Source organism: Triturus cristatus, chromosome 5_1 (genome assembly GCF_964204655.1).
Source record: "Triturus cristatus chromosome 5_1, aTriCri1.1, whole genome shotgun sequence".
Taxonomy (NCBI): domain Eukaryota; kingdom Metazoa; phylum Chordata; class Amphibia; order Caudata; family Salamandridae; genus Triturus; species Triturus cristatus.
In genome coordinates, this window is record NC_140587.1 from 179,721,014 (window position 1) to 179,734,928 (window position 13,915).

Below are 13,915 nucleotides of genomic sequence, written 5' to 3' on the forward strand. Positions count from 1 at the left end.
ACATCACTACAAAGTTCCTTGTATATTCAGCAGTTTTCGGGTAACAATAAAAGTATCAAGGTAACTCTGGTGATTAATGTACCTGCTGAAGAGAGATGGGAGTTCTGTGTAGCACCCGTTTTGACTCATCTAGGGTAGCGCAGAGGGTTAATATACCTGCTGAAAAGAACATGTACCATGCATATCAAAGAACAATATGTTATGAGCAAAGCTCACTGGGTTACTGCTTTTGTCACACAGACCTTGTTGTCACTGTGCTGTTCATAAGTTACAGTCATAATCTAGCACAGTGAGCTATGAACTGCCATCAAAGAACGGCATGCAAGCTGTATGCTACAGATTAGAATGTTATGTTTTTTTACAGTCTTTCTTTATCCTGATGTTGCTAAAAAAAGGTTTGTTTGGGTAGAAATCCATTCCTATTAATAAAGTCAACCCTAACCACTGTGTTATGTTCTGAATCCTGAGTTTGTGCTTATCTAGACCAAGCACTCTTAAAAAGTGCCTACCAGTGTGGATGGCATGTGAACCCTACACCTTGTAGTCCTCTTTGCCTTATGTAAAAAATGGTATACTCTGATTTACACATGTATGATTCATTGTCTCTGTATGTGTGTGTGATGTAACATGCAACAATACCCTACACTGGTGTTGTGAGGTGCTATAAAACAAATAAAATACATGTGAGAGAGGGGCAATGGAGAGATGAGAGGCGCTGTTGGAGGGTGACAGTGAGGGCATCACTGAAGGGCCCCAACACATATTGTTGAATCCTTCTGCACTTTATAGTCATCATTTACTATGCTTTAAAAACGAATCCATTGAATATATAATGAAAAATGTGTTGTAGAATGCACCATTTTCCCCACATTTTCTTAGAGGGAGAACACTCTCAAAACCCCTTTTGAAGTGGTCAGCCTTGTTCGCTGCACTCGCTATGCACAGTACGGCAGCTGGTCTGACAACTTGCCAGGGCTGTTTTGGGCTCCCAGTTTGGCCCTCCTTACTTAGAGTACACAAACCGCTTTCATTTGCTGTGTGGATTATGCCCCTCCACAGCAAGTGTGGTTCAAGATTGAGGTTCCCTTTCATGTTGCCTTGTGGACATATTATGATCTCTGCTGCCTTTTAGATGGGTTTGTGCTATAGAAATAACACATACATACATACATTCCTCTGAAGGCCCCCTTGCAAAACTCAGTAGCTCACGTGGAAGTGGTGTGAGAATCAAAAGTCGCTCATACCAGGTTAATTATGGAGAAATAAGGAGAGACCAAAACCAATTTGAATGCTTTTGGCAGCTGTCCTTGCAGACCTGCCAGGCATCAGGCTAACCCATGATAGTGTTTGGTCCATCTCTCTTCCAATTCACATCTTCTGGCCTGTCGTGGCCTTTCTCTTTTGACATTAATTGTGAGATGTGTGTAAATCACAGACACCACTCTCGGTATGCCTACAGTTCACCCTTGGAATATACATTCAGGTCACTGGTAGTTAGTCATCTAGGGAAGAACTTATGAAATAAATAAATATTTATTTGTCCTAACAGTATAAACCCCAAATTAAACCCCAAATTGAGTGCCACACATGGCTTCACTCCAAATGGTAGAATGTGTCCACCAAACTACCCACCATGCCATGTTTCACCCATCTGAGCCCTGACCTTAAATCACACGCACCCCACCCACGGTCATCTCTGCGGCCCCTGGTGATACCCCAGAAAGTAAATTTCGGCCCCTGAGGAAATGTTTGTGGGTACCCCTGTTCCAGACCTTGACAGTCAAGACATTGTGGTGGGAGTCGCAACCTTTGACGTCAATAACCATTGTGTTGTTTTATAGGAACTACAAACATTCTGTGACGCTCAGTCTCACAAACACTTGCCTGCATTTCTCTCTTCGAGTACTGAGGACCGAACTCCAGTTTCTGGCTGGCTTCCAAAAGTTTGAGATCTGGTTTGGGAGAAGGTGGCGATACAAAATGAATTCGGCCCAACATACTGTGCCCCTGTTCCAGTCCTTGGCATACAAGGTGCACAAACTGTGACCTTGCCACCACTTCCACTCTCCAAAGACAAACAGTTTGTCTCCATTGAACATGTCAAACAACACAATGTGGCTGATTCACACTAGTATGCCCCAAAGTGTTCATACCCTTCCACAAGACTTTCCTTTATGGCCCATGAGCACCACCAATTTGATTCTCCACAGCTGTGGCGGAGAGTGGTGACAGGGCGGGTTGAATCCTCTGCCAATAATCTGACAGACAGTTTACTTGTTTCTACTATTATGTCTTCTACGATGGGTGCTATTTTATGGATCGACCGTGGGCAAGTCCATCTCAATTAGATTTTGTGGGTCCTACTACTGAGTCACAGCCTCCAGTTTTCCAGCTGAGTACCTCTGGGTACCATACGAATCCAGATTTTTTTCTTCAGACATTTCTTCTGTTTTGCATCCACATAGATTTGTGTTTTTATTTCATGGTTAAAATACACTTATCCCGCCTTGGATGTATGTCTGGATCATACTCTACTTGGTTTTCCTGTTCATGTGGATTGGATTTGTGACACTTTTTTTTACCTGTTAATTAAAACATCCTGCTATGGAACTGGTTGATGAGGTGTTGGTCCCCCATTCTTCATTCCACAAACTCATAGGAGACTTGTCCCTCGTCAACATTTCAGCTATTCCAGTAACTGATGGAATTGTTTAGGATAAAGATCCTTTCTATATATTCAGCCATACGAAGATCCGACAAATACCATATGGGTTCAAAGTTTCTATGGGTGATGTATTAGTACCTGGGTTACATTCCGATGATTGGGATGATGTTACTGCAAATTCTATTCTTTCGGTATTACAGTATTATACTGTTTTCAAATCTAAGGACCTATATCTGACCAATGTTTAATCTCACCAGGAAATGTTAAATGTAGGTCTAATCTCAATAAAACAGCAGAGAACAAAAGTCCCCCTTTTCCCAAGACTCACAATTGATTGAGAACGTCTCTCGGAGGCAGGAACATGGGCTGCAAAAAATGATGTTGTTTGAAACACTTTTGTTTCAAACAAGTGGGTTCTATTTCCTGCGGGTCAAATGAAAAGCATTTATTATCTATGATACATTTGTTTAATGACCGTTCAGGTATAAACATGTCCTTCGCTGAACACACACCATATATTGAAATAACTTCATATGAGACAGTTGAATTAGAAAATAATTGAAATTTGCAAACAAAGGAGGCACAAAAGGCAATACATTGAACAACCGAAAAAACATTTTTAGGTATACAGGCGCATGATTGAATGTATGTGGTCCATAAAAATCTGCGTATTAATATATGTCCTCATACTACACTACCTTTCTCGAATTTACCTAAACAAAAAAATTACACTTTATCCGACTATTCGACTATAAAAATGGCAATTTATAAAATTATTTAAAAAAATTACACTGCCAATGACTAGATGCGGAACAAGTGCTTTTGATCTTGACATGGCCTGAGAAAGATAGGGGCAAAGTGGCTCAGTAGCACTTAGCTCCACATCTGAAATACACATGTTAAGATTTGGAGTCTGAACAAAGGGATACCATACTTGAGGAAAAAGCCTACAAAGGCATAAAAAAACTTCTAGGAGTCAAGGTGAAGATACAAAGCTGTAAGACAGGACTTCCAGAAAGTTCTTGGGTAAATTGCACTAACAGGACTGGGCAAATATAACAGATAATGCTTATGGTACAACTAACTTGAGTTTGGAATGAAAAAATAAAAGTAGGGACAAAGATAGTAGACATGGGGATGATAAACCAGTCAAAAAAGCTCTTTGACTTTGCTGTGACCAGTGTGTAGAAGCTCTTCTTACCTTAAATACCCTCCAACAGGATGTGACAAAACAGGAACTGGAAATGTGGCTGCCGTGATGGATTGGGAAAACTTAGCAAGAGCAGTTAGCAGCGCCATCTTAGAATAGGTTCCCAAGGAAGGTTCAAGGCTTAAATAGGCAGAACATTTAAACACGTACTCAGCACCTGTTTACGCATTTCAGGGGAGCCTCCAGGCAACCACTGTCGTTACCTTGTGTTGTGCCATCAAACCAAGTACTCTGCATAGAAACGCTGGCCACAGGTAAGATACAGGAGAGCTACATGCACTTCAACAGTCAGCACCAAAAACATGTCAAATCTGTCAAAGAAAATCACAATAGGAGAAGAGAGTTGTGCTACGTTTTTGTTAAAGTGAACTGCTGGGGTCGTGGCCAAGATGGCGGCAAAGTAGCACTGTTTCTTCGGAGCTCCGCTCGCCAGGGCCGAGAAAGGCATCTGCACGGCACATTTGCCGCTGACCGCGGACCCCGCAGGGGGCCAATAGGCGGTCGGCGCCTTAGTGGCCCCGGGGCCCCGGTCACCCCTCCCCACTCTTTCCTCCGGGGGGTGGGGGCAGAGACACTGACTGGTGCCACCCCTTCCGTTTCAGGGGCCGGAAGGACGCGCAATGCGCGTCACTTCCGGGCCCAGGGGTGAGGGGGAGGCTATTTAGCCTTCCCCCACCCTCACTGGCGACCTCTTTGTCGCCCACCTCGCTTTTCCCTCCCTACCGCATACCCGGCATAGGTGTGTTTGGGTGGGGGGGGGGGGGTTTCTGAGCGTTGTAATATTTTCATTTTTCGTTGCAGGCGGAGTTACAGGGCGATCTGGAAGCAGGCCGGTACAAAGGGTACCTCTGCGCGGCACACGTGGTGCCTGAGCCAAATCGAGGAGCCTCCAGAGAGGTCCCGGAAGCCGGTCGGCGCCCCGCTAGGCCTGCGGGCGGTTGTGGGCCTGAACAACCGGGGGCTTGCTATGCGACGCTCCGCCCCGAGAGGGGGGGCGTGAGTAATTTTCAACGGCACGTGATCGAAAAGAATCACTTGGGGGGCAGCATTTGCGGGTCGTCCCCGTGCTGCCCGGCTCATCAGGCGGGCAGGTGAAGTAGATGGCCACCTGCCCTTGGATCGCCCGTAAGATAACCCACCTATTACATATCCTGGAATTATGTAATAAACCTGCAGCATTTGTTACCCACTTACAACTGTTTCTTGTGTTTTCATTGGGTAACCTAATTTGGGGGAAGGGGGGTGAGCGGGGTGCCCCTGGGGGTACTAAGAGACCCCAGATGAGGCGGAATTGAAACCCCGTGGTCCCGGATGCTGATGGGCAGGGCTGGACGGAGAACTCTTTCCCGCCACTGCCACAATCTGCATCGGAGAAGCTGCGACTGAGGACTCGTGCTGAGGCCTGGTTGATAGCGCGGCTGCAGCGCCAAGCTGCCACCGCGGGAGAGGACCGCCGCGCATGTGGACATCGCAGGCAGCGGCTCCGACAAAGCCCCGGCAGCGCTCTTGTGAGAGCAGAATCACAAAACGGGGTTGGGGACCGCTGGGGTGAGGCGGCTTGGACGGACCCCAAGATCGCCGAGATGGTGACACAGGAAGCAGCCTAGCGACTGTGCCGTGTTGCTGGCGAGTGGCCGCAAACAGCGCCCTCGTTCGGGTGGGCAGGCAGAGTCAGCCACGAGAGACGGAGGCGGCTGAATTGGAGGTCAGTGGGGCCGGTGGAAAGCAGACGACTAGCGGCCTGCGTAGGGTGGGGTATCCCTGGAGTGGTCGGTGTTCCTACGGCTCCCCGGAGAGGAAGCCTCAGCTAGGCCCAAAGAACGAGCCTGAGGCCTGCATCAACCAGTCGCCGCCGATAGAGACAGCCCTGATTGCTGTCAATTCAGTCCCTTATGGTACTTCTGAAGAGTGATCACCAGATCACGGATCTGTCTCAGGAAATGGCATAACTAATGACAGCAACGTCCTTGGAGTTGTCCCCTGCTGTGTGCGGACCTTTTCCAGACAGCAGAAGGGGGCAGTGGAAAAAGAGTCAGACACAAGGGAGCCAGTGACGCATCTTCCATCAGGAAAACCATATTTTCCCAAATTCTAACAGAGGGGGAGGATCAGCGAAGATTGTAAAGGATAATTGACATTTTTAACAGATGTCCCCATTCCACCCTATTGTAAATGACCCCCATTACTCACAAGACAAACACTAACATACTCAGGACCCCAAGTAGTAAAAGAAAACCATATTTGAGGGCTGATTTTTAATTCTTCAATTTATCCTCTCTGGGAACCTTCAATCAGAAAACATCAGAAGTATATTAAGGGTTGTGCTTGCACGCATCTAGATTTCAACCCCGTATGAAATACGCAGATTGAGAATACAATAAAATATTTGCATGAACACACCATGGGAGTGGGCGTCGGAGGGGGGGGGGGCGCCTGAATATTCAATTGATAGAGCAACTCACTGAGGCCATTAACGCTATTCAAAGGCACTAAATAATTGAGCCAGCCAAGCGTTACAAATACATTGCAAATTCGCAGCTACTAAAAGGTGCACATAAATCCCAAAGATGAAACCGAAGAGCATTTGCAAGGCAATACAATCGGTCTTGCCTTTGGGACTGAAGTATTTAGTCATGCAACAAACTGTCGCGCTTTCAATTAAAGTGTGAGGCGCAGCTGCCGCCTAGCGCTAGAATACACTACTGTTGTCGCTGAGGTCGGCTGGCGCACTTCGGGCAAGTTTCAGTCTTAGAAATATACTTGAAGGAGGCTGCCGCCCAACTCCGGTAAGTACATCATTTCTACAACTCTGGACTCTGTTGTGGGGGAATGGTACTCGGGGCCTGCACAGCAAGGTCTCACCTACACATCGTAATTGATACCATTTCTGCAGCTTTATACAGCGCAAACACAACCCGCCAGCCACGACCAGACTGGGAACTGGGGGGAGGGAGCCGGGTGCGGCCGAGCTGTTTGCTAGAGCTGATTTCGGCCAATTTTGCTACTGGGGGCTGATATTGTCAGCCCCCGGTAACAAAAACGGCCCCCCAGGGGCCCAAACTGGTCCCCGCCCTGGCGGCCACTGGGAAAACGCCCGTTGGCCGCTACGGCCAGTCCGGCCCTGCCGCCAGCACCAAAGCGCTCCACACCAGAAAAGCATCTCCCACATGAAAGCATACCTTCATGCCTCCGCAGAATGGGAAGGCCAAATACCAGCGCCAGGTCAACTTCCTGCGAATCTGGGCAAATCACGTAATCTCTCTACCCCCCCACAAAAACAGAAGAATATGCTCTCAAGTGCAAAACCTATGCCTTGAGCGCAAAGCGCCTACAATGCTCCCGAACCAAATCTGTGCTATATAAAGCAGCAAAAACACATACCAAGTACACATGTGCTTAGTGCCAATATCGGCAACACTCCCCATCCCTCCCACAGCAGTAACTTTAAGAAATAATCAGACAAGACACATTTTTTAGTGGAGAAAATTGCTGCAGGTTTATTTGCATAACAGATATGCCAACATGGTGGGTTATCTTACGGGCGACCCCAAGGCTAGCAGCCCCTCGCCGCCTGCCCACCTGATGCCCTAGCCAACCGGTGTTTGTTAGATTTGTGGGAGGGGATAGCCCCTCCCACCGGTGGACAAGCAGTCCACCCCTTTACTCACGCCCCCCCCAGCTAAAGGGGTCGGAGCGTTGCAGGCAACCCCCGGTTGCTCAGGTCCACAACCGCCCGTAGGACTAACGGGGCGCCGTCGCTCCTCCAGGGTCTAACGCCAGGACCTCCCTGGGGATATTTGGCTTTAGCACCCTTACTGTGCTCGTGCAGAGGGTACGCTTCTGTACCTTACAGCCTTTGGATCGCCCTGTAACTCCGCCTGCAGCACAAAATAATAAGTTAGAGAAACACACCCCTCGCCCCCTGCCTGTATGCCGGGTAAGCGGTGGGGAGGGAAACGGCGTCCAGGCAGAAGAAGAAAGAGGGCGAACAGTGGGCGGGAGAGGTATAAGTACCTCTCCCCCCCCACCCCCTCCTGACCGGAAGTGACGTGGGCACGGGGGACCCTCTAGGGTCCCAAACGCTGGGAGGCTGACCTGCGTGTGCCATCCTGTGGCACTAAGGGGGGCCGCCCTCTTAGGAGGGCCCCCTGCGTGGGCCCGGGGCAGCCCTGCATAGTGCCAATATCGGCAACACTCCCCATCCCTCCCACAGCAATAACTTTAAGAAATAATCAGACAAGACACATTTTTTAGTGGAGAAAATTGCTGCAGGTTTATTTGCATAACAGATATGCCAACATGGTGGGTTATCTTACGGGCGATCCCAAGGCAAGCAGCCCCTCGCCGCCTGCCCACCTGATGAGCCAAAATACACCGTGGCCCTAGCCAACCGGTGTTTGTTAGATTTGGGGGAGGGGATAGCCCATCCCACCGGTGGACAAGCAGTCCACCCCCTTACTCACGCCCCACCCAGCTAAAGGGGACGGAGCGTTGCAGGCAATCCCCGGTTGCTCAGGTCCACAACCGCCTGTAGGACTAACGGGGCGCCGACGCTCCTACAGGGTCCAACGCGAGGACCTCCCTGGGGATATTTGGCTTTAGCACCCTTACTGTGCTCGGGCAGGGGGTACGCTTCTGTACCTTACAGCCTCTGGATCGCCCTGTAACTCCGCCACAGCACTGGGTGTGGCCACCGTCACCCCAGGGTCCCCCACCAAGGTAGGCATCTTTACCTATATCCTCCTGATTCAGCGGCCTCTTCCCGGTACAGGTCGCTGTTCACTCTGGACAGGTGAACCCCTCAAATCAAAACGCCCCGTGAACTTGGCCTGCTAAAACCCCTGCACTGATGAAGCTAAACCACTTTTGTTCAGTGAAATTTACTCATGGCACTGTTAACTTCCCTGCACAAGGATTCCTGGCCTCCCCTGGCTGGGCTCCTCGCCATACTAAACAAAAGGCTATCCCTGACCCCTATAACTCATACGCTCCCCAATTAGCTGCTCATCTTACGCATGGAGGGCTTTAAATCTACCGCAGTGCCTTCCTTCCCAGGAAAGTCGTCATGCCTCCCCTAGTGTATGACCAAAAAGATGGGAGGGGAGAACATTCCCCCCCCAGCAAGTCCAAGGTGGAAAACCCATGCCTCCGTTTATTGGATTCCGCCCGTCACGCCACACACAGGACGTAAGAACGGCCCTATCCCACACCTGGATCCTGGCAAACTGAAGATATGCTCAGTTGCTAGCCCCTTTAATAAGCGCTGCACACAATATTATACAACTACTCGAGCTTGCACCTAGTTGCACGAAACGCTGCACCCCGTCACCGTAGGCGCCTCACAGGGTGCCTTCGAACAACTTAAAGTTCGCCTGTACATAATGCAGTTAACCTCTCAATCCGGCCACTTCCCAGGATGGCCACTGACAGCTGTATCTATACAACCTAGGGATTCCCATCATCCCACCTGCATGGTGCGCTCTGCTGCCAAGCCCGCCCAGAACGCTGTGTCTGCTACCCCTGCTAAAGGAATGACTGTAAAAGCACCTGTCACGACCCGCCTTGCCTGCCCTAATAAACATGCCCTTGTCTACCGCAAGCAGAACTATGGACTCAAGGAGTCACATCAGGAGTCAAAAAGCCACTACGCCGGAAGCGGACGTGCCCACCCAACCTACTGATGCTCATACTGCCTGCTTAACGCTCACCTTGATCAAATAAATGCAAAGTGCCATTGGAGTCCCCTTGCGGTTCGAGCTAGCACATACCCCAGATGAAGGTATCGAGGCGCCTTACCTGAGCACCGGTCATGTTATCCCCAGACTTACGCCAGGCTCTGAGCTGCTGACTCCTGACTGATTTGTCACATGCAGTGCCAGGTGTGACCACCGCTCAACTACCATTGACAGACACACAACAAAAGGCCCTTCCTGTAAACAATTGCAACGCTGGGTTGCTGACTAGATGCATGGCGTTACCCTAGATTGTCTCTAAAAGTATTTCCTACTGTTTTGGCAGTTGTGTAAATTCTTAACAAACAGCAAAGAATTAATCGATCATCAAAGTCAGAGGACATATCAAACCACTTTGCTCCACCTCGCTGAGAAGGATGGAGCCATGCCCATTGTCGGTATTAGGAAATGAAGACATTCATCCACTGCCTCCCCAAGTGGCCTTCCCACTTTATTGAGATTGAGTAAGGGACAAACCCAATATACCCTTGAGGGCTTGGGCAGATACATTCGAAAGGGTAAACTTGCCAACAAGGGATTTTATTTGGAATGTAAAAATAATTTGAAAGTTTCAAAGAACTTAATCTATAGATGTATTGAAATGAATTACCACCACAGTGAAATCAATCGACTTATCTGATCATCAGTCATTGACAACAACACACACGGGGATTTTTTCTGTGATTGAAACACAATGATCTTTATATATTCATCAAGGATAAAAAGGAGTACAGATGGAAACACAAGTTTGAGCAATATTTCATGAAAGCAGGGAGCGATATTAAATCCACATTTCATCAAAAAAACATCTATTCCAACTTGGTTTGAACAGGGACAAAACTCATTGTTGAGCAGATAGTCTACTGTGCATAACAAATATACTGGAAGTAGATGGTATAGTCGACGTTTCGGTCTTGGGAGGTGTCAATCCGTCAGACCATCTTCAGGACAATAATTGCATAAACAAGACTCCTAAATTAACATAATACAAACAGTTACAACCATGTAAACATACTTTGTGCTGTCAGACTTAAGTACATAATCTAAAACATAAAATCCAACCGGTGTGTGAGAGATGGAACTATAAATGTTATTGTCTAGCAAACCCAAACTGTGTCCAACAACTATTGTTGGCAAAGCAGTTATCATTAATTTATAGTAAAGGGTTACATTTTGGAACGAACAATTTCATAAAAGAAATAGAATGTGCTTACTTTCTGAATCTTTTTAATGTTCTCACGAAACTTTAATTAAAATCGTGAAAATATTTTCAGTGGTACTGCAATAGAGGAAGATAAAAACTTAGTATTTGCTTACAATGTTTCATTATAATTGCAAAGAAACTAGATAAATTTGTATCCTACCGGGTAGTCTTTGAAAATTTCGACTGTCAATATGTTTTTGAGTGGGAGTTAATCCTCCTGTAGTTACGCAGCTGTGTAATAAAGCGAAAAGGAAGTGTTATACAATGACTATCCTCTACATTTATTAATCTAATCATAGCTGCGCTGTTTGTCAAAAAAGTCTGAATTTGAATTGCGGTCATGGTTCACTTATTATGCCTCTAGTATCTAACCATACATAGTGTTGTACACCGTTATGGTAGCTGTATTTATTGTTGTAGGAAATGCTAACTAAATCCAATGTGAATCTATAACACGTGGGTTTACATTGGCAGTTTAAAGCCCAGAGAGACAATGTTATTACCGCATTCTGAGCATTAATCTGAGTCTATTGCTGGTCTTAGTGTAACTTGGACCATCGATGTTAGAGTCATCACTACATACTCGGTTATCTCAAAAACGGAGTGGACATTTCCGAGACTGAAATAAAGCGTCAATCAATTATTTAAAGGCAACCTCGGTTGAAAGTGTTCTGGCTAGTCCTAGCAATCAAACAGACCAACTCGGGGGTCATAGAGTTAATTTAGCTCGTGCAGTTACAACAGTTAATCCGGATAAAGGAAACTTGTAGAAAGCGCGTGGGCCAAATTCTACTTACATTTCTGACGTCTGTATCAAAGTACGAAAGAGGGGGTCCGTCCGAGTCAAAGGAGCCTAACTTTACTCGCCGCCATCGTGTGCTTATAAAGGCTGACCCTGGCTAAGACGGGAGAGTGAGTACAGCTGATGCCAGAAGCGCATCGATGACTATGGCGTTGAAATGGAGCGGCCATCTTGGAGTGCCCTCTATATAATGGTTTCGTATGTTGTTACTGCAACGTTATTGCTGTATCGTCTCGATTAAGAACACAGCTTTAGATTTCAGAGCTATATTGTTGATAATCATGTATCAATAGAGTTAAAAACACGAGAAATGAATTAAATCGTGGTTTTAAGATATAGGAAGACATTCGGGTAAGAGTCTGTAATTGTTGATTGCGCTTTTGATTATGCGCCAACAAGTGAGGGAAACTTCCGAATATTCTAGATACTTTCCATTTAATCGACATTTTGACAGTGCCATTTACCATAATGTATGTTTCCATAGTAGAAGATATGATCGGTATATATCAACTTTACTTACAAGCATTTGCCAGCCTATACATTTGTCAGAGATCGTGTATAACTTGCATAGGTTGTGTATTACATTAGTAACGATTGAAAAACGATATCTGATAAGTTGCTTTGAATTTCCTGCCTATATACATTCTACTTGAATACAGATGCTTAGATCTAGTAAGGAAGTTAACAGAAAGTCTTTTATATAGGCGACAATGTTGCTGTCTCATGGGTTATATATTGTACATTACAAACGATATTTTGAAAAACATTACCAATCATACATTAGAGCATTAGCAAAATGTTGGTTGTAAACATCCTAGTCACTTGAACATCAAAAAATGCACAATGTATAAGCAAGAACAAGACTTCACATTATCATTTTAAGAGAGAGACCAGCTAACCCTGGTAGAATTATACGTTCAATAATGTATATAATGTGTGGTCTAACAATGGGGGTCTTAGGAATACAAATATGAAAAAGCGTTTTAAAACCTCACTTGACACTAAGGACCAGTGTATATCTAATTGAGACATCTAAAGATTGAGGGAACAGATCTAATTAAGACATCTTAAGATTGAGGGAACACAACGGTCCACTGCTTGTAAGTTGAGTATCAGCCATGCAGTTGGTGTACGTTTCTCACATCAACGACTTAAGCAGGCCAAAGAATGCCATTCAGTGGCTGAGTTCAGGCCATGTTTGATGTTGTCAGTGCGACAAATCCAACGATTTTCCCTTAGGGTCAGTATGTGATCCACATTGGTCTGTCTTATCGTGGGTTTCACCACTTCGATAACCCACCAGAGCATTTCTTTCTCAGTATGTTTCATTTTAATATAGTGCTCTACTAGTGGTGCATTCTCCACTTTGCATCTGATTCTGGATTGGTGTTGTAAAATCCGTTTTTTTACCATTTGTGTAGTCTTGCCTATATATTTCAAGCTACACGGGCATTGTATACAGTACACCACGTTGCTGGTATTACAATTTGAGAAAGATTTGGCTTTGTGAGTCTCGCCATGGAATTCAAACGATTTGACAGTCTTTGTGCTTGGGCATGCTGCACAGTTGCCGCATTTATAGTGACCAATTACTGGTACTAGCTGTCGCATGTCATTGACTATATTCTGGTCTGGTGTTTTGTAGGCATGCACAAGCCGATCTTTGAGGTTGGTGCCTCTTTTGAATGAAAACAATGGTTCTTTGGTAAACTCAGGTAATGCAGCCAAAAGTGACCAATGTTTTTTCACGATTTTTTTTATTTTGTTGGTGGCTGTGCCAAATGTGGTGACACAGACAAGTTCGGGGTCATTATTTTTGGCTTTAACTTCTAGCAAAACATTCCGATCGTTGTACCAAGCCCTTTTGAGTGATTTTTTCAGTAGTTTGTTGGGGTAGCCACGTTTATGTAATTTTTCTTTGAGCTTCTTAGCTTCCAAAAAGTAGTCATCCCTCCTGGAACAATTTCTCCGAAGACGGAGGAATTGACCGAAAGGCAGGCCGTCCTTGAGTGACTGTGGGTGGTGGCTATCATATTTCAAAAGAGTGTTGCGGGCTGTTGGTTTCGTAAATAAAGTGGTATATAGTGTGTTATCTATACCTACTTTAACTGAAATGTCCAGAACGTTCATTTGTTGGTTGTTGTATTCAATTGTAAATTTCAAATTGGGGTTTTGAGAATTAATCCAGGTATGGAACTCAAGCAGTAATTCTGTAGTGCCCTTCCAAATAAAGAACACGTCATCTATGTACCGTAACCAGCATGAGATGTTAGCTGTGTACGGATTGGTGGAATTTTGGACA

General features: G+C 46.0%; 1 long non-coding RNA gene across 9 annotated transcripts in view; it reads right to left on the bottom strand.

The window, feature by feature from the left end:
- The window catches only part of LOC146830599 (uncharacterized), an 86,598-nt gene that overhangs the window by 47,356 nt on the left and 25,327 nt on the right, over positions 1-13,915 (bottom strand). For 3 of the 9 annotated variants that reach the window (XR_014961456.1, XR_014961455.1, XR_014961459.1), the window contains exon 3: positions 2,994-3,088. The exons of the other annotated variants lie outside the window; for them this stretch is intronic. This is a non-coding gene — a long non-coding RNA (uncharacterized LOC146830599). The remainder of the gene's footprint in view (positions 1-2,993; positions 3,089-13,915) is intronic. 9 annotated transcript variants of the gene reach the window in all.